The sequence below is a fragment of the Lithobates pipiens genome, unplaced genomic scaffold, assembly GCF_037356315.1.
Source record: "Lithobates pipiens isolate NorthernLeopardFrog02 unplaced genomic scaffold, aLitPip1_a1.2 Scaffold_30, whole genome shotgun sequence".
NCBI classification, from domain to species: domain Eukaryota; kingdom Metazoa; phylum Chordata; class Amphibia; order Anura; family Ranidae; genus Lithobates; species Lithobates pipiens.
In genome coordinates, this window is record NW_027507791.1 from 85,736,987 (window position 1) to 85,760,323 (window position 23,337).

Genomic DNA, 23,337 nt, shown 5'->3' on the forward strand with positions numbered 1-23,337 from the left:
GTCACATTGTAATACTCTATTTATTTGTTGTCTGCCCTCATGTTTGTCAACTATGAATAAGCACTTGTTATAGTGTGAAACGCGGCAGCTGTTGTCACTTCTTGCTGTGATGTCACTTGCTGTGTTCCTGTCATTGTTTGAATAAAGGCACCAATTTAGTTTTGGAGTGCGGCCGTCCAGAGTCTTCTAATTACCTACATTGTCTGCACGCTATGGCTCGCACCCGGATCTCTTCACCTGGAGTAATTATCTTTGTGTTCTCTGGATTTGCCTAGAGTGGTGGTATATATCTTTCTTGTGACTCTACAGTAATCTCTAGCAACCAATTAACAAGCAGACATCATTTGCTGTAGCCTCTAGCAACTAATCAGTGGGCCGTAATGTATACTATAACCTAGAGCAACCAGTCAGTAAGAGGTAATGATATGTTGTAACCACTGGCAACCAATCGCAATTGCTGCCTGATCTGATACAGTAAACTGATTTTAAGTCTAGCTGCTATTTATTGTATGTCTCGGAGCAGGTGGAGAGTGAAATTGCATGGGGGGCCCAAGAAAATTTTTGCCCAGGGTCCAATCAATATTAAAGACGGCCCTTACTGGAGATGACCAGCGGGACAACAAAAGAATAAAATATACATGACTAATAGTCAATAAAAACATGTACAAAAAGTCACACAGTAATAATAAATAGTAATCAATGTGAGTTTTGGGAATCTGGATGCTGCCATTGTGTATGGGGGGCGAATGAAGGTTGCTCTGTGGCTCTGCCCCCTACCTTAGTCCTGTTATCTAGGTTGACTTATACACTATTGGCCAATTCCAGAGTGACAAGGGGACTGCGGCACACAACATACTTCTATTGGACTAGACACATTTGTTTGAAGGTGTTTGTACTTTGGGACATCTGAATTGGAATAGCTGTTTGTTTGTGGCAATTTATGGCATGATCAACCTTAAATCTCCCTTTTTTTGGATGAACTTTTCACATACAGATACAACCCCCCACCAGAGATTGGAACATTAGGCTTACCTATTGCAGTTATAAATGATTTTGCAACAGGAGTAACACCCACCCCCATCATACAGGCATTTCTCTTTAACTGCCCATACACTGATCTAAAAATCAAAAACATTTTCTCCATCAACATTATACAAAGCAGATGGAGGATTCTCCCGCTGTGCTGTCAAAATACCCAAACAGCAGCTGCATCTGTTTGGCTGTCAATGTTCTGCTCCTCTCCTTTGATTTTTCAATAAGACAGGAAGCGACCAAGAAGTCCACCCACTAAGCGCATTTCACCTGGTTCATCAGGTACTGGCTGAAATAGGCATTGTCTATGGCTTAAATCCATCAAATCTGCTTGTTTACATGAAGATTAGCACAGCTCCTGCTGTACATCCAGGCCGCTCAGATGTAAATGCTGCAGGTCTCATAGACCCCAACACTGCAGCTGTGTCTCCACCTGTCTCTGCTCCATCCACAATGCATAGCCTGAAGCTGTTTGTTTGACTCCGCAAACCACAACAGGTATCTGGCATGTAGGAGCAAATTTGATGAGTTTACAAGAAAACCTAATAAGGGGAGGGTTACTCTTGATGCAAAGGAATATATAGATGCTAAAACCCTTGTAAGTTTAATGAGCCCAGAGTTACATAGTTAGTCAGGTTGAAAAAATCCATCTACCTCAACCATAAAAAAAAAAAGAAAAAATGAAAATATAAAATATCATACAATCTCCTATACCCAATCCTATACCCACAGTTGATCCAGAGGAAGGCGAAAAAAAAAAAAAACAGAAAATTATCCAATTTGCTTCAGCAGGGGAAAAAATTCCTTCCTGATCCCATAGAGGCAATCGGATTTTCCCTGGATCAACTTTATCTACAAATGTTAGTACCCAGTTATATTATGTACATTTAGAAAATAATCCAGGCCTTTCTTAACTAGATGCTGACCGCCAGCCGTCAAATGACAGCCAGGTGGCGCACCTATTGTGGCGGGAGGCCGTCATATGACGGCCTCCCGTTTAAACAGGGAATGCGCGATCGTGCGCGCGCATCCCTGTTTATTCGGTGGCGGCGTGTCACGGAGACACCGCTCGCCACCGAAGGGGGTGAACAGCCATTGGTTATGGCTGTTTACCACGTGATCGGCCGTGATGAAGTCACGGCCGATCACAGATGGTCACACATCGGCTGTGCACGGCGCATGCGCGCGATCGCGAGCGCGCTGCGCGTGCACGGCGGCGGCGTGTTCCCCGGGAACACTGCTCGTCGCCGACGCTGGTAAACAGCCATTGGCCGGCTGTGATGGGCTGTGATCCTTTCACAGCCGATCACTAAAATGTAAACAAACCGCGGTAACGAGATGTTACCGGCTTGTTCTCCTCCTCACACACCGATCGTGTGTGAGGAGGAGATTGCGGTAACATCTCATTACCGCCTAGTGTACACCAATCACACTTATTGCCCCCCCCCAATAAAGAGGACCTGTCACCACCCCTCATAGTACCTGTCAATCACAGTCCATCAGAGTATTTGAGTACCTGTCACAGCCAATCAGAGTACCCGAGTACCTGTCCCGGCCCATCAGGGTACCCGAGTACCTGTCCCGGCCCATCAGGGTACCCGAGTACCTGTCCCGGCCCAACAAGGTACCCGAGTACCTGTCCCGGCCCAACAAGGTACCCGAGTACCTGTCCCGGCCCAACAGGGTACCCGAGTACCTGTCCCGGCCCATCAGGGTACCCGAGTACCTGTCCCGGCCCATCAGGGTACCCGAGTACCTGTCAGAGTACCCAAATAGTTGTCCCAGTCCATCTGAGTACCCGAGTACCTGTCACAGTTCATCTGAGTACCCGAGTACCTGTCACAGTTCATCTGAGTACCCGAGTACCTGTCACAGTTCATCTGAGTACCCGAGTACCTGTCACAGTTCATCTGAGTACCCGAGTACCTGTCACAGTTCATCTGAGTACCCGAGTACCTGTCACAGTTCATCTGAGTACCCGAGTACCTGTCACAGTTCATCTGAGTACCTGTCACAGTTCATCTCAGTACCCGAGTACCTGTCACAGTCCATATGAGTAACTGTCACTGCCCTTCAGAGTACCCAAATACCAGTCACCAAGCCATCAGAGTACCTGTCACCAGGCCATCAGAGTACCCGCGTACCTGTCACCAGGCCATCAGAGTACCCGAGTACCTGTCACCAGGCCATCAGAGTACCCGAGTACCTGTCACCAGGCCATCAGAGTACCCGAGTACCTGTCACCAGGCCATCAGAGTACCCGAGTACCTGTCACCAGGCCATCAGAGTACCCGAGTACCTGTCACCAGGCCATCAGAGTACCCGAGTACCTGTCACCAGGCCATCAGAGTACCCGAGTACCTATCTCCAGCCCATCAGAGTACCCCAGTACCTATTTGCAGCCCATGTCTCATAGAATATACGTTGGGGTGTTTGCTTTCCAAAATGGGGTCATTTTGTGGGTAATTTCACTGTCCTGGTGGTCCAGGACCTTCAAAAGTGTGATGGGTAGGAATGAAATGAGATGTATAATTTATGCTCCTAGAATGCCTGAACATACTACTTCAATGTTCGGCCTCTCTATGTGGCCAGGCTGTGTAAAAGTCCTACACATGTGGTATCGCCATACTCGGGAGGAGTAGCAGAATGTGTTTTGGGGTGTAATTTTTGCTATATACATGCTATAATATCTCATAAATTTACAATTTTGTGTAAAAAAAAAAAAATGTGTTTTAATTTTTTTCCACATATTCCAAAAAACTTCTGGAAAAACATTAACCATTCAAAAGACTCATTATGCCTCACAGATTATACGTTGGGGTGTTTGCTTTCCAAAATGGGGTCATTTTATGGAAAATTCCATTGTTCTGGTACTCCAGGGCCTTCAAAAGTGTAATAGGTGGTTGAGAAATGAGATGCGTAATTTTTGCTCGTAGAACGTCTGAAGGTACTACATCAATGTTGGTGTTCTGTATGTGGCCAGGCTGTGTAAAAGTCTCACACATGTGGTATCGCCGTACTCGGGAAGAGTAGCAGAATGTATTTTGGGGTGTAATTTGTTGTATGCATATATTGTGTGTGAGAAATAACCTGATAATATGACAATTTTGTAAAAAAAAAAATAATAATAAAAAAAAATCTTCATTTTGCAAAGAATTGTGGGAAAAAATTACAACTTAAAAAAACTCATCATGCTACTTACTTAATACCTTGGAATGTCTACTTTGTAAAAAGGGGTCATTTGGGGGGTATTTGTACTTTCCTGACTTGTTAGTGTCTCAAGAAATGAGACTCACCTGATGTACTGAAGACCTGATCAGATGTGATCAATTTTCAGCGATTGGCACCATAGTTTGTAGACTCTATAACTTTCACAAAGACCAAATAATATATACTAATGTGGGTTATTTTTACCAAAGATATGTAGCAGTATAAATTTTGGCCAAAATGTATAAAGGAAAATTACTAATTAGCAAAAATTTATGACAAAAACAAAGAAAAAGGCATTTTTTTCACAAAATTTACGTTTTATTTTATTTATAGCACAAAAAATAAAAAACTCACTAGTGATTAAATACCACTAAAAGAAAGCTCTATTTGTGTGGAAAAAAGGACGCAAGTTTCATATGGGTACAGTGTTGCATGACTGAGTAATTGTCATTCAAACTGTGAGAGTGCTGAAAGCTGAAAATTGGTCTGGTCAGGAAGGGGGTGTAACTGCACTGTATTGAGGTGGTTAAAGCAATCTACTGAACTGACCAGGACCACCCCTGGAGGGAGTCTATTCCACATTTCCACAGCTCCTATGCCACGTACACACGACTGGACTTTCCGGCAGAAAAGGTCAGACGAAGTTCCGACGGACTTTCGATGGAGTTACAACGGACTTCTTTTAGGATCCATGGGTGGATGCCATCTGGTTCAGGTGCTATATCCACCTTTATTCTGTCTATGGACCATATCCCTTATGAGCCATTGTGGATCATTTGGGGCTATAACACTACCACCCCCATTATGGACATGAGCTCCCCCATGCCCCTTTGTATACACAGAGCTGAAGAAAGTATTTAATAAATGTGCCTTCTCTTTGTCCCTAGATTATTTTGTAAAGGGCCTACATTCTCAGACCTTGCAATCTGTCATTCATTTTGAAGTTTTTGCGTCCTTGATTTCCTTTTTACATATTATGTTATATTCTTTGTAACATTTAAATGACACTAGTGTTCCTTCATTTTCATATTTTTTAAAAGCTCTTTTCTTATTGTTTATAGTTTTTTTTTTTTTTACTTTGGCCATGATCCACATAGGTTTTATTTTTAGCCTTTTAAACTTATTGCCCATGGGGAATATACTTTGCAGTGAGTTCACAAACAGTCACTTTGTAGAATTCCCATTTCTGTACTGTGCCCATTGATGCCAATATTCCCTCCCGGTCCAAGTCCTGGAGAGCAGCCCTCATCCTTGGAAAATTTGCTCTCTTGAAGTTAAGTGTTTTTTTTTTTTTATCTTTCCAGTATGTTTTTTGCTTCCAGCTAACATCAAATGAAATCATGTTATGGTCACTGCTACCCAGATGTTCCTTTATATGAACATTTGTAATAAGCTCTGCATGGTTAGAGATTACCAGGTCCAACAGAGCATCATTACTAGTTGGGGCCTCAATAAACTGGACCATAAAATTGTCCTGTATTAGGTTTATACATTTTTGCAGTTTAACTGTCCCAGCAGTGCCATCACTCCAGTCAATTTCTGGGTAGTTAAAATCCCTAATTATTATCACCATCCCAGTCCTTGCAGCCCTTTCCATCTGTCAAGGAGCTGAGTCTCCACCTCCTCATTAACATTGGGTGGTCTATAACAAACTGCAATGATTAACTTTGAACTACGCACATCTATATGCAGTTCCACTCATAATGCTTCAGACTCATCACACTCTCCATCAACCAGGTCCTCTTTCACACTCACTTTGAGATCAGTTCTCACATAGAGACAGACTCCGCTACCTTTCCTTTTTACTCTGTATCTCTGAAAGAGTGCATAGCCAGGAATATTAATAGCCTAGTTATGTGTAGAATGAAGCCAAGTTTCAGCAATACTGATTACATCACAGCTCTCCTTGTGCACCAGAGCTTCCAACTCGCCCATTTTGCTTGGCAGACTTCTGCCATTGGTGAAAAAACACTTTAATGCATTATTACATTTTGCTCTGGTGTTTTTCATATCTTGTTTAGTAGCACACATGGCACTATAATTTCCAACGGTTGATCGCAACATGGGGACTTTCTTGTCACCTGCCATAACCTTCCCCCCATCTATCCCCAATCCACCCTCCATTAATGTCTGACCCTTAACTGACCTGTCTGCCTGACTGAATTCTAGTTCACCCTCCCCCTTAATCCTAGTTTAAATACTCCTCCAGCCTTCCCATAAATTTCTCCCCCCAGCACAGCAGACCCCCTTCCATTCAGGTGCAAACCATCTTTAGCATATAGGTTTCACCCCAATGAAAAGTCAGCCCAGTGCTCTAGAAACCCAAATCCCTCCTCCCTACACCAGGTCTTTAGCCATGCATTCAGCTCTCTAATCTCTCCCTGTCTTTCCAGTTGGGCTTTAACTACCATTTGCATATACTTAAGTATTATAACTCTGTATGGTTTTAGAAATAAAATGGTGCCAAAATGCTGCATGCTGAATCCACCCTCTGCCATTCAATGGTCTGAAACATTTTTCTGGTCCCATTCCTCTTGTTAGTATATATCTAAACCAGGGGTCAAGTCCTGGGGAAAAAAGTGTGGGAACTCCTACCCAAGATCCAATCGTCCACCAAAAAAAAAAAATGATACGCTCATATGCACAAACACTTCAAAAGTGGTATTTTTCATCCAATTTTCGTATTGTATGTATGAAGCTTAACTGTTAGTACATAAAAACAAAACAATCCTCAATAAACATAAATACGATAATCCTCTGAATAATCAGCATTCATTCAATTGTGCTTCCATGCAAATGTGAACATCATGTTCTGATCTTTATTGGGGAATGTTATTTTGCATATAGAGTGTTTATGTGGTGAGTTTACACTTTTCATTGAACAGAGAATGGATAACACAGGGTTAAACGGAAAGGTCATAAATGAACTGCACATTATCTGGACAGAATGCTTGGGGAGATAGTAATGTGTTCCTGCTTAGGAGATGTATGTTAGCTTGGGGGGCTGCAAACTCTGCAGGGCTCCAACACACACTCACTGCTATTCCAACCCTTCACATATTTCCACATAAACTTCCCTCCTGGCATTAAACTTTGCCACTTATTGTGCTCAGCTTACCACCCCAAACTGATGTTCCTCCCTCAGCTCCCCTCTCTCCCTGCATGTCCTGTGAGCAGAATAGCTGTGCTCCTCCTCTGTCCTCTGGGTTCTCTCATCATATGGCACTGAAGATAGAGGGGGGGGGGGGGAATTCAGCGGGACACACAGAGCAAGTATGCAGGAGACTGGGGGGGGGGGGGGGAGATGAGAAGACAGAAAATCAGGAGGGACCGGTGGGGAGGAGTGCATCACGAGAGGTCTGACTAAATACAATCTCTTAGCAGCAGGGACCTGATCTGCCCGTCAGCTAGCTGTGATTGACAGGTAGATCGAAGAGGAAGCTGTCATGGGGCCCCCTACTGGCAATGCCTGAATGGTCAGGTGGGTGGCACTTACTATTGGCGAGCTGTGTCGGCAGCTGCTGGTGTAGCACCTACCACACAGCTCGCATGCTTAAAAGTCTTGCAGGACACGGCTGCCAACTGGAACTGAGTTCCTGTTGTGGAAAAAGTACAGAAACACCGTTCCCATGCGTTCCCGCAGGACTTGAGCCCTGATTCTAAACCAAGAAAAAAAAATCTCAGCAAAAGGATGTTTCCTATCAGAGTATATTTGTGTTAGGTGTCCTGGCACAATGATGTAATGAAGAGACAGGTACAGACACTTCTCTGGGTGTGGGACAAGTTGTATATTAGCAGAGATGTCAATGGGAAAACAGTTTAAAGGTTGATAAGGAAATGACATGCACTGCGACAAAAAACAGGTGTGGCAAAATTAAGGGCTGTGGTTTAATACTCACAGTATAAAGGGAGATTACAAATACACAACATCAAATAGTTGTGCAGTGCAATTAGTGAATGAGAACAAATGCTAAAAATCAGCTTTGGGATATATAGTAAGTAAAGGTGGTACCCTGCAGGGTCTATGCAGACATAACAACATGTACTGAGAAGAATTATACCTAATATACAGAACAAGAGAAGTGGTACTGTGCAGAGTCCATGCATGCATGCATACATACATACATGCAGAATAAGTACAGATACTGGGAATTATAATCAGTATATAGGACATGAGAAGAGATACTGTGCAGTCTGTACATACAGAATAAGAATCGATACTGAGAACTACTGTACACCCAGCATACAGGGCAATCGAAGTGATACTGTGCAGAGTCCATACATACAGAATAAGAACTGATGTTGAGAATTACACCCAGCATACAGGACAATAGAAGAGATACTGCGGCAGGTGCAGTATAATATTGGGGGGGCATGGCCCCCTCTGCCCCCCCCCCCCCAGTGATGCCACTGTACTACGCAGAGTCAATACATACAGAATAAGAACTAATGCTGAGAATTACACCTGGAATACAGGACAAGAGAAGTTCTACTGTGAGTCCACACATACAAAATAAGTACAGATACAGAAAATTACACCCCACGCATACAGGACAATAAAAGCGATACTGTGCAGCATCCATAAATACAGACTAAGGGACAGTTCACACCACAAAAATGCACTCCAGATACATTTCATATGAGCTTTTGCTTACAGTTTACACCACACGCAGTTCCGGTGCCTTTTTGATACATTTTGCCGTGTTCCTGTACAGTTGTGCATTTGCAGCGTGTTCTCATTTTTTTTTTTCTGCACTAGAAAACTGACTGGAACTGACTGCACCGGTGTGAACTAGAGCCATTGGAATACATTGAAAACACTGTGTATGCATTTTTTATGCAGAAAAATGCACTTGACTGCATCTGGTGTGAACTAATACTAAGAACAGATACTGAGAATTACAACATACAGAACAAGAGAAGTGATTCTGTGCCAAGACTATATATACAGAATAAGAGCATGTACTAAAAATTGCATACAGGACAAGAGAAGTGCTACCGTGCATACATACAGTGCTTTAAAAAAGTATTCATAACCCTTGAAATTTTACACAATTTGTCATGTTACAACCAAAAACGTAAATTTATTTTATTTGGGATTTTATGTGATAGACCAACACAATGTGGCACATAATTGTGAAGTGGAAGGAACATGATAAATGGTTTTCAACATTTTTTTACAAATAAATATATGAAAAGTGTAGCGTGCATTTGCATTCAGCCCCCTTTACTCTGAACCACCTATTTAAAAATCTAGTGGAAACTATTGCCTTCAGAAGTCTCCTAATTAGTATATAGAGTCCACCTGTGTGTAATTTAATCTCAATATAAATACAGCTGTTCTAGAAAGTCCTCAGAGGTTTGTTAAAGAACCTTAGTGAACAAACCACATCATGAAGGCCAAGGAACATATCAGACAGGTCAGGGATAAAGTTATGGAGAAGTTTAGAGCAGGGTTGGGTTATAAAAAAAATATCCCAAGCTTTGAACATCTCACGGAGGACTGTTCAATCCATCATCCAAAAACGTAATGAGTATGGCACAACTGCAAACCTACCAAGACACGGCCGTCCATCTAAATTTACAGGCCGGGCAAGGAGAACATTAAACTGAGAAGTAGCCAAGAGGCTCATTTTAACTCTGGAGAAGCTGCAGAGATCCACAGTTGGGAGAATCTGTCCACAGGACAACTATAAGTCATGCACTCCCCAAATCTGGCTTTTATTGAAGAGTGACAAGAAGAAAGCAATTGTTGAAAGAAAGCCACAAGAAGTGCCATTTGTAGTTTGTGAGAAGCCATGTGGGGAACACAGCAAACATGTGGAAGAAGGTTCTCTGGTCAGATAAGACCAAAATTGAGCTTTTGGCCTAAAAGAAAATCTCTATGTGTGGTTGAAAACAAACACTGCACACACCATCCCCACCATGAAACATGGTGGTGGCAGCATCATGTTGTGGGGATGCTTTTCTGCAGCAGGGACTGGGAAGCTGATAAAAGTTGATGGGAAGATGGATGGAGCCAAATACAGGGCAATCTTAGACGCAAACCTGTTAGACTCTGCAAAAGGCTTGAGACTGGGGCGGAGGTTGACCTTCCAGCAGGACAATGACCATAAACATACAGCCAGAGCTACAATGGAATGGTTTAGATCAAAGCATATTCATGTGTGGTCCAGTCAAAATCCAGACCTAAATCCAATTGAGAATCTGTGGCAACACTTTAAAATTGCTGTTGACAGATGCTCTCCATCCAATCTGACAGAGCTTGAGCTATTTTGCAAGGAAGAAAAATGTCCCTCTCCAGATGTGCAAAGCTGGAAGAGACATCCCCAAAAAGACTTTCAGCTGTAATTACAGTGAAAGGTGGTTCTACAAAGTATTGACTCAGGGGGGCTGAATACAAATGCACGCCACGATTTTCACATATTTATTTGTACATTTGGAAAACCATTTATCATTTTCCTTCCACTTCACAATTATGTGCCATTTTGTGTTGGTCTATCACATAAAATCCCAATAAAATACATTTACATTTTTGAATGTAACATGGCAAAATGTGGAAAATTTCAAGGGGTATGAATACTTTTTCAAGGCACTATACAGTCCATACATACAGAATAGGAACACATATTAAGAATTGCATACGGGACAAGAGAAGTGCAACTATGCATGCATACAGCCCATACATACTGTACACAATAGGAATGGATGCTGCATCCAACATACAATAGAAGCAATACTGTAGTACTGTGTCACATTTACATACAAATAGATAATTTTCTCCAGTTTATATAACCAAAGTAAAGGTTCAATGTAAAGTTCAATAAATAAGTTGTCATCCTTTAAGAAGCTTTAACCAAAACAAGAAAATACACATTTACTGCATTTTACACATATTACACTAGTTGCTATGGACAATTTCAAGTTTCCAGGCAGAAAGAACAGTATATATAATATAAAACTGCATGCAATGAACAAAGCATTATGGACAAAAGGGAGGTGAAATGATTTCATACAGTAATGTAATCTGTAAGATTACAGTGTACTGTATGTGTTATGAATTTTCTATTTTTTGAATTTGCCGCCAGGCTCCGCCCCCGTGCGTCACAACGCTCACAGGGAACAGAGCCTGCCACACAGATGCATCGGGCAGAGGGCACAGCCCGCAGACACAGCGGGTGGACATCGCAGGATCCTGGGGGCAAGGTAAGTATACTGCACCAGGATCCTGCAATGCAATCTCGAGTGTAGCTCGGGGGTTACCGCTAATGGTACTGAAATTTAACCCCGAGCCACACTTGGGGAAAACCGCCAGGGAGGTTAATATATGGTGAAAACCCTGATAATCCTTTGTTCTCTGTTTTTACTGTCTGTGTCTCATTGCAGGGATTTTCTTCCACTTCCTGTCATGGATGCAGAAAAGGAAGTGAGAGGAAACCTTCCTACAGCTGGCCAAACACTGAGCAAATTTTGGCTGGCTCCTGATGAACCCTGGGTGCATGAGGCCTAAATATCACAATGAAAAAGGCCAGCTTAGTGTAACTCTATAAATGGAACTTACTTTGTGATTGGTTGATCACTGTATTTTCATGCTGATAGAAAAAAACTTGTCCAACATGCAGTTTTCAGGTTTTAGCTTTCTATATAAAATCCCCAGTGTGTATAAAAGGATTATAAAAAAGCAAAAAGAAAACAGTAATAAAAACCTACAAAGCGTACCTCTATGTAGTCCGGGTAGCAAGTCGGTGTGAGAGTCGCCGGTGGATCAGTCTCTCCTGGAGACCAGAGCTGAGTAATGCTAAAAGGAAGTTTCTTACATTTAGAAGGTGAAGGTAGAAGTGACCTTTGAGTAGAGTTATAGAGGAAAGGCATTTACAACCTAAATACAAAGGTTCCATGTCTCAAATCAAGAACTATTCATCAACATAACAGTATAAAGTTCAATGCACAGCTTCCATATTGGGTTAGTCACATAAAATAAATTATTTTTTAAAAGTGAGTTTGAGGTGTGAAAAAAAGTTTGTATATTTATATATATAAGTTTATATAATTGTCCCTAACACTTATTGTGCTCTGAGGTTACTATACATGTTTAATGGAAGCCATTTTCCATAGGCGTGCGCACAGGGTATGACAGTTGTTTCTGAGCACACCCTAATCACCCCGTGTGGTTCAGATTCTCTTTGCTGCCTAGCCTCCACTTAGCGCTGCCAGCTAAGCTTCAGTTTGTGAATGAACAAGAAGCCACTCAGTCCCTTTCTATGTCTCAAAAGTGAGACATCAGGGGTCTGTTTAGACCCATGACATTACACCAGTACTGTGTTTTGGTCTAGGCCGACAAGGCCTAGGCCTAGGACGGCACTTTGCAGGGGGTGGCAAAAATGCGCCTCCCCCCGCGCACCACAAAAAGCCAAGCCACCCATCCGTCTTCCCACGGCCAACCTCCCACACAAGTGCAGCCCCCGGCGCCTGGCTTGATGTAATGGCATTTTCAGGGGCGAACTGACCGGAATCGACAGAACACCTGTGCTGTTTTCTTTTCAAACATTTTTTATTGAACAATGAGAATATAAAAAAAAGAACAATACAGTTCAATTTTGGTCATACAAATGCAACATGGCAAACTGTACGGTGACATTAAAGCGATAGCATGCAAAACATAACCCGATATGGGTTCCAGGATCAAAACAGATCTTATCAAGTACAGTTAATAGCTGAAGTAAGAAGGTCTTAATATACTCAAGCAGAGTGTCCAGAGAGGAAGAAGAGCTATCGTCCCTTAGGGAACTTGTACTGTCTTGCTGACTCTGACAGTCAGCCCACCTCTCTATCAACCCCCCCCCCTCTATCAGCCCACCTCTCTGTCAGCCACAGTGGGGTGCACCATGCCAGCCACCCACTCACTGACTCACAGTAGGGAACTAGGCCAGTCACATGCAGCAGAATGCACCATGCCAGCCAACATGCCCACAGCAGGGTACACCGTGCCACCCACCCACTGTTCCACAGCAGGGAGCCAGACCAGCCACCCACAGCAGGGTGCACCATGCCAGTCACTCACCGACCCAAAGCAGGGAGCCAGGCCAGCCACCTACAGTGATCCACCCACAGCAGGGCCAGGGTGCCACCCAGAGTGACCCACCCACATCAGGAAATCAGCCAGCCACACCCAGGAGCCAGACAGCCATGGTGACCCAGCCACAGCAGGGAGCCAGCCACGGTGACCCATCCACAGCAGAGCCAGGGTGCCTGCTAGCCACCCATGATGACCCACCCACTCCAGGGGGCCAGCCACCCACAGGAGCTAGTCACAGAGGACACGGTAGCCAGCCAGCCACAGAGGACGCGGGAGACAGCTACAGTACTCATAGTTAAGGTAAGAGGAGAGTTACACAGTGCCAATTTTATTTCTACTTTATGAGAGGTTGGGGCAGGGGTGAGAGTCATGGTACAAGGAGTGAATGAAGGGGTTCACTGTACACTCTGTTAGAAAGAGACCCCCCTCCAGGTCCCATTACACTCCTTTTCAGTCTCTAATGGGGCCTGGAGGGGACTCTTTCTAACAGACTCTCTAATGGACACTGAAAGCCCCCCCCCCCAGGTCCCATTAGACTCCTTTGAAGTCTCTAATGGGTCCTGGAGGGGGTCCCTCTCTAACAGAGACTTTCTAATGGACACTGTTGGAGAGAGACCCCCCTCCAGGTCACATTAGACTGCTGTAATCTGCACGGATAGGGCTGCACTGATGGGGCTGCACGGGCAGGGCAGGTCTTAAACAGGAGGAGGTGAGGCCTTGACAGGAAGGGGTGGGTCATATTTAAATTAAGGGGTGCATAAGTTTAGTCAGGCCTAGGGCAACACAAAACCTAAATACACCACTGCATTACACTAAAGCCCTAAAATAATGTTTTGTTTAATAAAAATAGAAAACTATTGACACTGTCCACTGCCCTACTGACACCAATCTCTGCCCTAGTGACACCGTCCACTGCTCTACTGACATCAATCTGTGCCGTAGTGACACCCTCCTCTACTTTACTGACACAATCCTCTGTCCTACTTACATGTTCACTGCCATATTGACTGAAAGTTTTCACGTTGTGATATGGTGCATTATCCTGCTGGAAGCAGCCATCAGAAGAAGGGTACACTGTAGTCATACTCAGGTAGGTCGTAGTGTTTAAATGATTCTCAATTGGTGCTAAGGGGCCTAAAGTGGGCCAAGAAAATATCCCCCACACCATTACACCACCGCCACCATCCTGAACCATTGATATAAGGCAGGATGCATACATGCTCTCAAGTCGTTTATGCCAAATGTTGACCCTACTATCTGAATGTCGCAGCTGAAATCAAGACTCATCAGACCAGACAACGTTTTTCCAATCTGCTATTGTCCAATTTTGGTGAGCCTGTGCAAATTGTAGCCTCAGTTTCCTCTTATTAGCTGACAGGAGTGACACTGGGTGTGGCCTTCTGCTTCAAGGTTCGATGGGTTGTGCGTTCGGAGATTGTATTCGGCATACCTTGGTTGTAACAAGTGGTTATTTGAGTTATTGTTGCCTTTCTATCATCTTGAACCAGTCTGCCCATTCTCCTCTAACATCAACAAGACATTTTTGTCTACACAACTGCCGCTCACTGGTTTTTTTCTCTTTTTGGCCCATTCTCTGTAACTCCAATAGATGGGTGTGTGTGAAAATCCCAGTAGATCAGCAGTTTTTGACACACTCAGACCAGCCCGTCTAACATCAACAACCATGCCACCTTCAAAGTCGCTTAAATCCCATGTCTTCCCCATTCCGATGCTCGGTTTTAACTTCAGTAAGTCACCTTCACCACGTTTAGATGCCTAAAGGCATTGCGTTACTGCCATGTTATTGGCTGATTAGCAATTTGTGTTACCAAGCAATTGAACAGTTGTACCTAATAAAGTGGCCAGTGAGTGTACATTTTCTTATATGTATATATATATATATATATATATATATATACATACATATATACTGTATACATACATATATACTGTATACACACATACACACACGTTTGAGTTCTGGGGTGCACAACCTAATGCACCTATGAGCTGAACACCCCCACCCCCGGTTCGGTTTGAACCAGAACTTGCGAACAGGCAAAAAATTTGTATGAACACAGAACACCGTTAAAGTCTATGGGACACGAACATGAAAAATCAAAAGTGCTAATTTTAACCACTTGAGATCCGCGCTATAACCAAATGACGGCTACAGTGCGGATCTCCTTTGCTGGGACTACGTCTATTGACGTCGTCCCGTGCACGAGCGGCCTGCGCGCCCCCTGAGGGGCGCGCGCGGCGCGCTCTGTGATCGGCGAGTCCATGCTAGTGCCCACCTGCCCCCTGCCAGTGCCCACCTGCCCCCTGCAGTGCCAAATGTTTTAAAAGTAAGTGCCCCCCGTCAGTGCCACCCAGCAGTGCCCACAGTGCCACCCACAGTGCCACCCACAGTGCCCACAATCTGCCTCAAAGGTGCTGCACCCCAGTGCCACTTATCCGTGCCCATCAGTGTCATCTACCAGTGCCCAGCAGTGCCGCCTATCAGTGCCCAGCAGTTCCACCTATCAGAACCACCTATCAGTGCCACCTATCAGTGCCCATCAGTCCCATCTATCAGGGGTACCTATCAGTGCCCATCCGTGCCACCCATCCATGCCACCCATCTGTGCCCATCTTTGCCCATCAGTGCCGCCTTATCTGTGCCCATCGGTGCCGCCTTATCTGTGCCTATTAGTGCCGCCTTAACTATGCCTATCAGTGCCCACCAGTGCAGCCTATCAGTGCCCACCAATGCAGCCTATCAGTGCCCACCAATGCAGCTCATCAGTGCCCACCAGTGCAGCCTATCAGTGCCGCCTAATCAGCGCACTTCAATGAAGGAGAAAAATGACCCGTTTGCAAAATTTTATAACAAACTATTAAACATGATTTTTTTTTTTTTCTTTTTTTTGCATCTTTTTTTGTTTGTTTAGCAAAAAATAAAACTCCGAACTGTAACTAAATACCACCAAAAGAAAGCTCTATTTGTGGGAAAAAAATGATAAAAATTTCATTTGGGTACAGTGTTGTATGCCCGCGCAATTGTCATTCAAAGTGCATCAGCGCTGAAAGCTGAAAATTGGTCTGGGACTGAGGGGGGTTTAAGTGCCCAGTAAGCAAGTGGTTAAAGGCTTATAAGTAAATAGAACAAACGTTTTCAAAACATAGCCAAAATTCTATAAGTTATTGCCATAAAAAGTCTTTGGGGACCTGGGTCCTGCCCCAGGGGACATGTATCAATGCAAAAAAAAGTTTTAAAAACTGTAGTTTTTTTTCAGGAGCAGTGATTTTAATAATGCTTAAAATGAAACAATAAAAAATGAAATATTCCTTTAAATATCGTGCCTGGGGGGTATCCTTAGTATGCCTGTAAAGTGGCGTAGTTTTCCTGTGTTTAGAACAATACGAAAGCAAAATTACATTTCTAAAGGGAAAAAAAGTAATTTAAAACTGATCGCGGCTGTAATGTATTGTTGGGTTTTGGCAATATAGATAAAAATCATTTAAAAAAATGGCATGGGTCCCCCCCCCCACCGGCTCAGTCCATTACCAGGCCCTTTGGGTCTGGTATGAATATTAAGGGGAACCCCAAACCAAAATGTAATGCCCTTCAGGTCTGGTATGGATATTAAGGGGAACCCTGCACCAATTTTTTTTTTTTTAAATGGCATGGGGTCCCCCCAAAATCCATGCCCGACCCTTATCCGAGCATGCAACCTGGAAGGCCGCAGGAAAAGAGGGGGGATGAGAGAGTACCCCCCCTCCTGAACCGTACCAGGCCACATGCCCTCAACATGGGGGGGAGCTTCGGAGTCACCGACAAAGCACCTTGTCCCCATCTTGGTGGGGACAAGGGCCTCATCCCCACAACCCTTGCCCAGTGGTTGTGGGGGTCTGTGGGTGGGGGGCTTATCAGAATCTGGAAGTCCCCTTTTAACAAAGGCACCCACAGATCCCGCCCCCCATGTGAATTCGTAATGGTTACATTACCTGTTTTAGCCCTCCAATGCTGCATACTGCGATAGCCAGCTATAGATGAGGGTGGGGTGGCAAGTTTTTTGTTATCACATTGGTGTTTGTATTGGTCCAGCAGCGCACCAACACCTTTGCAGCCATTGTGCTATTTGCTGGGTGTTTGGTGAGCTGCTGTACCTTTAAGAAGGGATGGGCTCCCCTTCAGTCCACCTGCCCTCATTTATCCATCAGAATACATGTGCCTCCATTGTGGGGACACTCATATTTTAGTGTTAGGACCACAGATACCAGGGTGCCGTGACGTGGCTCTGTGGCTCACGCATGCATTTGCAAATGCGTGCGGACTAAACCCCTGTTTTTAACGCATACTGTCCAGACCTACCACTATACCGCCCTATACTACCCAGTCCTACCACTATACCACCCTATACTACCCAGACCTACCACTATACCTCCCTGTACTATCCAGACCTACCACTTGTTCTCCCTATACTATCCAGACCTACCACTGGTTCTCACTTTACTATCCAGACCTACCACTATACTACCCAGACGTACCACTATACCTCCCTATACTACCCAGACCTACCACTATCCCGCCCTATACTACCCCGACCTACCACTATACCTCCCTATACTACCCAGACCTCCCACTATATGTCCCTGTACTATCCAGAGCTACCACTAGTTCTCACTATACTATCCAGACCTGCCACTGGTTCTCACTATACTATCCAGACCTACCGCTCTACCTCCCTATACTATCCAAACCTACCACTATACCTCCCTATACTACCCAGACCTACCACTATACCGCCCTATACTACCCAGTCCTACCACTATACCGCCCTATACTACCCAGACCTACCACTATACCTCCCTGTACTATCCAGACCTACCACTAGTTCTCCCTATACTATCCAGGCCTACCACTGGTTCTCACTATACTATCCAGATCTGCCACTATACCTCCCTATACTACCCAGACCTACCACTCTACCTCCCTATACTATCCAAACCTACCACTATACCTCCCTATACTACCAAGACCTACCACTCTACCTCCTTATACTATCCAGACCTACCACTATACCTCCCTATACTACCCAGACCTACCATTATACCCCCATATACTATGCAAACCTTCCACTGTACTGCCCTATACTATCGAAACCTACCTCTGTACTGCCCTATACTATCCAAACCTACCTCTTTACTGCCCTATACTGTCCAAATCTTCCACTATACTGTCCTATACTACCATAACCTGCCACTATACTACCCGAGCCTGCCACTCTACCACCCTATACTATGCAAACCTGACACTATACATTAGTACACCACCTACCTATTACTACCACCTATTCTGTACCCTCCTGACCTCCCCTCTACTGTGTCCTTCGACCCCCCTATACTGTGCCCCCAACCTGTACTTTGTACAGTCATACATAAATACAGGCCGGTAAATGGCTGAGAGAGGCATTTATGATGGGGGGGGGGGGGGCAATGTGTACAGGGAGGGGGATAGTTTCAAAAACGAGTGGGAGCAATGCCCAAAATGTAGCATTATTTAGCTACACCTACTCCTTGCCACCGCATGCATAGCGCACCACCGGTCACCTTCTTCCTGGTAGGGGCTCTAGTGCTTTACTTTGCCCAGAGGCCCATGATGTTTTTAAGATGGCCCTGCTGATGCCTAAACATTTACTACTACACTGCTGAGATCAGCTCAGCTCAAAAATGTGTATTTATAAAGTGACAGCTCTGTGAGCAATATTGTTGCAATCAAATCTAAACATAAATAATGTATCCACTGTGTATTATGTGAAACTACTGGGAATATATGTGCATGGACACATAGGCTAATGGATTTGAGTAACAAAGTCGCACTCCAGCTAAGACTTTATAAGGATTTACAGCAATAAATATTTTCTTTTCTTTTACTGGACAGCTTGGTCTGGTAAAGGAAAATGTAAAATAACGGACTTACTGGCTGGATCACAAAATAAAGGAAAACTAATGCAGGCAGCACATCAGAGAGTAAAAATGATAAAAGTTGCAATATATAGTCTTTTTATTTTTAAGTGCAATACTACTTTAAATTACAACTCTTACATACTAGCAGCAGTCACATTTTTCACACAGTCACATCACAAATATCATGAATTTAGTGGTCAGTGAGTGAGAGAAAATCCTGGTATGCAAATATGTCGGTATCATGCTGGTTACAAAAAAAAACGGCAAGTAAAACTTCTTCATTCATTTAAATATTATTTGTAAAACTATTTTTTTTTTTTTCGGACCATGATTATTTGTAAAATATACGATATGGTCCTCATGCTGAAAAGTTTGAAGATCCCTGGGTTAGTTGAACAATAATTATGGGAAAATATTCCTCTGCATGCATGAAAGTCTATCGCCACCTAGTGATACAGTAATATATCAAACTTCTCTTCTAGAAAGAGCACAAGAAATAAAAATATAAAAAAAAAAAGAAAAGAAAATAGTAGCGAATGTAGCATTCCAGTCATTTAAAAAACTACTTAAAATCCGGAAGGTTTACCCCCCTCCCCTTTCCTGACCAGGACATTTTTAGCGATACAGCACTGCGTTATTTTAACTGACAATTGCACATTCATGCGACGCTGTACACAAATACAGTTGATGTCCCTTCTTTCCCCACAAATAGAGCTTTCTTTTGGTGGTATTTGATCACCTCTGCGTTTTTTATTTCTTGCGCTATAAACAAATAAAAACCAACAACTTTGAAAAAAACAAAAACAACATTTTTTTTACTTTCTGCTATAAAATTCAATAAAACAATGTAAAAAAGTGAATTTATCCATTAATTTAGGCCAATATGTATTCTGCTACATAGTTATAACATCCACAAACAATGGGATATACTTTTGTTTTTTGTTTTTTGTTTTTTTTACAATTTTTTTTTTTTTTTTACAAGCAGTGGCGGCGATCAGCGACTTATAGCGGGACTGCGACATTGCTGCAAATAAATCAGACACTAAGTGGCACTTTTTGGGGACCAGTGACACTAATGCAGCGATCAATGCTAAAAAAATATGCACTGTCCCTGTACTAATGGCCTTGGCAGGGAAGGGGTTAACATCAGGGGCAATCAAAGGGTTAAATGTGTTCCTACAGAGTGCTTGCTAAGTGTGTGTGTGTGTGTGTGTGTGTGTGTGTGTGTGTGTGTGGGGGGGGGGTGCTTGTACTGTGGGAAGGCCGAGATCCATGATCCTGCTTAGCAGGAAGACAAGATCACAGCCTTCCCTTGTTTACATAGGCAGATCGGCCTTCTGCCTGTCTCTCGAACAATTGGCGGGTCTCGGCGAACATCACACCTTCCGCACCCACTGTCCAATCCCAACAGGAGTGGGTCGCTGGTGGCACGTGTGCCAGGGGCGGATCCAGGGGGGGGGGGGCAACAGGGCAATTTCCCCCCTGAAAATTTCACACTGACTGCTCTGCCCGAGTCTCTCTCTGTCTTACATTAGTCGATCAGTGGCGCAGAGAGAGAGACTCTGTGTTAGTGTAATTACGCCGCTCTGCCGCTGGACCAGGAGGAGCACTGCTGGCTTGGCCTCTGTGCTTCTTCTAGCAACCAGTGACGTCAGTCACGTCGGGCTCGGAGCCGCTGCAGATGATAAGAGCCAGAGCACCAGCATTCTTCCTTCTTCGCCCCTGAGTGTGTGTTGGCCCCACCCACCGGAACCTCCTCCCTCCATCTTCTCCACAGTCCACACTGCCGGCTTCCGCCCCTGAGTGAGTGTTGGCTCCACCCACCTCCTCCTTCCATCTTCTCCACACTGCAGGGGGGCGTGAACACAGGAAGAAGCAGTCATCTAATGCTTCCTGCGGCTGCGGACAGTGCAATTACCAGATCCATCTCCATTGCTTCTGCATGGGAGCCCCTCCACCCACCAGAGATCCCTAATATTTTACTAAAAGTGAGTAAAAGAAAGAATGAATGTCATGTGTCAAATCGCAAAATACATGTGTGCCATTATGTATAAAAAAAATGCCCTTTTAGCCTTGACTTGTTCAATCTTAACCCCTTCAGCTCATGACCAGGTTATTTTTTGTGATACTGCGCTGCGTTTCTTTAACTGACTGACAATTGCTATAAACAACACTTTATTTTTTGGCAGTGCCCCTCCTGAGACTGGATGCGTGCACACCTCAGACCCAGCAGGTCCATGATTCTGCCCAGAGTGGTCGCTCTGCCACAGTAAATGTGTGTGGGGTGGCCGGCATCTGGTTAATGGCTGTGGCCTCCTACATGTATCTTAATAATGTCACATACCTATCACTCTACATCCAATAGGGTTTACATGTGTAAAAAGAGGAAATTTTCAGACATGTTTGGGGGTCCTTGAATGTAGCGATTTGAAAAATTACACCCAAGCACTTAAAAAACCTCCCCCTGGACAATTTTGAGCCCATCCCCACATACAAGCACATACAAATGTAAATAGACGTGCTACACGTTACATATTGCTGCGCACACCAAAGTGAGGGCAATAATTCTAGGGCCATTATTAACAGTGCCCTCTAAACCGATGTCCTGTAAGGGTTTTTAAAGTGTAACCTATGGAAAATTTTGGGTACCAAAGTTCATCATCATTTCACTGGCACATGCAATTTAAGGGCTGGTTCACTCTCAATGCTTTCCAATGTGTTTTTAAATCACATCCATAATGTATTCCAGTGGCCCTAGTTCACACCAGTGCAATCAGTGCCGATGCTTTCAACAAAAGTACAACCTGTTGCATTTTTTTTTGTCCAGAATACATCAAAACACAACAAAATGCACTGGAATGCTAATTGTCCTAATGAAAATAAAGAATTTCAAGTGCCAAAATAAAAAAGAGGAACCCACTGAAAACATATAAAAAAATGTAAAAAATGTATAAGCAAAAAAACATTTGGAGCGCTGAAATTATTGCGTAAACAACCCCTAAGGCTTGGCATAATTGGTATCTATCTAACCCCCTTCATGGCCAGAGCATTTTTTGCTATTCAGCATTGCTGAAATGTAGTCAACCCAAGGTATTTTCTGAGAGGCATGCTGAGTGCATGGAAGATTTAATTTTTTTGCCACAAATGTTTGGAGATTGACAAAAAGGTTTTTTCCTGAAAGGCTCCATGGCAGCATACGTGTGGGTAGCCCCGCCTCCACGATTACCCAATAGGACCCAACTCCCATAAAACTTTGCTCCCGGCTACTATCAGTGTTCCTTTTTTGTCCTCCCCAGTAGGGCCAGATGGTTTCTTTCCTGGAAACAAAACTTCACGACGATCGATTGGCTGATTGACTGAGAATTTTTCCTCCGATAGGCCCTGACTGTTAAACAGGGTATGGAGTGTATTTGCAGAGTAGCGCTGAAGAAGGATTCCCTACCTGAGTGCGCACGGTCTGTGTCCCGTTGCTATGGGTGACCATTATCTGCTTGGAGGTGCGGCGTGTGTGTCCCAGTCCATTCGGCCAGGTGATCGTTGGTGGAGTGGTGAGCCTTTTGTCTATCCATGGCAGCAATGTATTTGTGTGTATTTTCTCTTTTTCTGTTTGTCTAGCGGTCTCCTCTATGCTGTTTGCGGGCGCTTCCGCGTTCCAGCAAACCTCTCTCTCCTACTTCCGGGTTACGCAGGCGTTCTGCGCATGTGCGAACCCGGTGTGAAACCGAGGCTTGGTTCCCGCGCATGCACGCGAGCGCCTCGTGTCTGACATCGGCAATGACGTCACGGGCGCCACTTTTAAAAATCTTTGGAAGCTGTCAGATCCCTGGGAATGTTTGCAGTGGTCGCAGCGACTTCCTGGGGCTGACAGTTCGGCGGTTTAAGGTAAGAGCAAGCCCCTTAGGCTAGGGAAATGCTTTCTTTTAAAAAAAAAAAAATGCATTTTTATTTCTCTTTGGTTTGCAGTACTTCTTTGATCTGTTGGTTTGTTTGGAATATGGACGCCTTACTGTCTCCTAGTGGCCAGCCCGCTCATGTTAGGTAGGTTGCTAGCATTTATGGTATTATAA

The 23,337-nt window shown here is 44.1% G+C and overlaps 1 protein-coding gene across 3 annotated transcripts in view; it reads right to left on the reverse strand.

The window, feature by feature from the left end:
* SPTBN5 (spectrin beta, non-erythrocytic 5) overlaps positions 1-12,081 on the reverse strand; it is a 404,631-nt gene extending 392,550 nt beyond the window's left edge. For all 3 annotated transcript variants that reach the window (XM_077464540.1, XM_077464541.1, XM_077464539.1), the window contains exon 1: positions 11,962-12,081. The gene's annotated coding sequence lies outside the window, so the exon portion shown is untranslated. The remainder of the gene's footprint in view (positions 1-11,961) is intronic.
* Between the last annotated feature and the right edge of the window lie 11,256 nt (positions 12,082-23,337).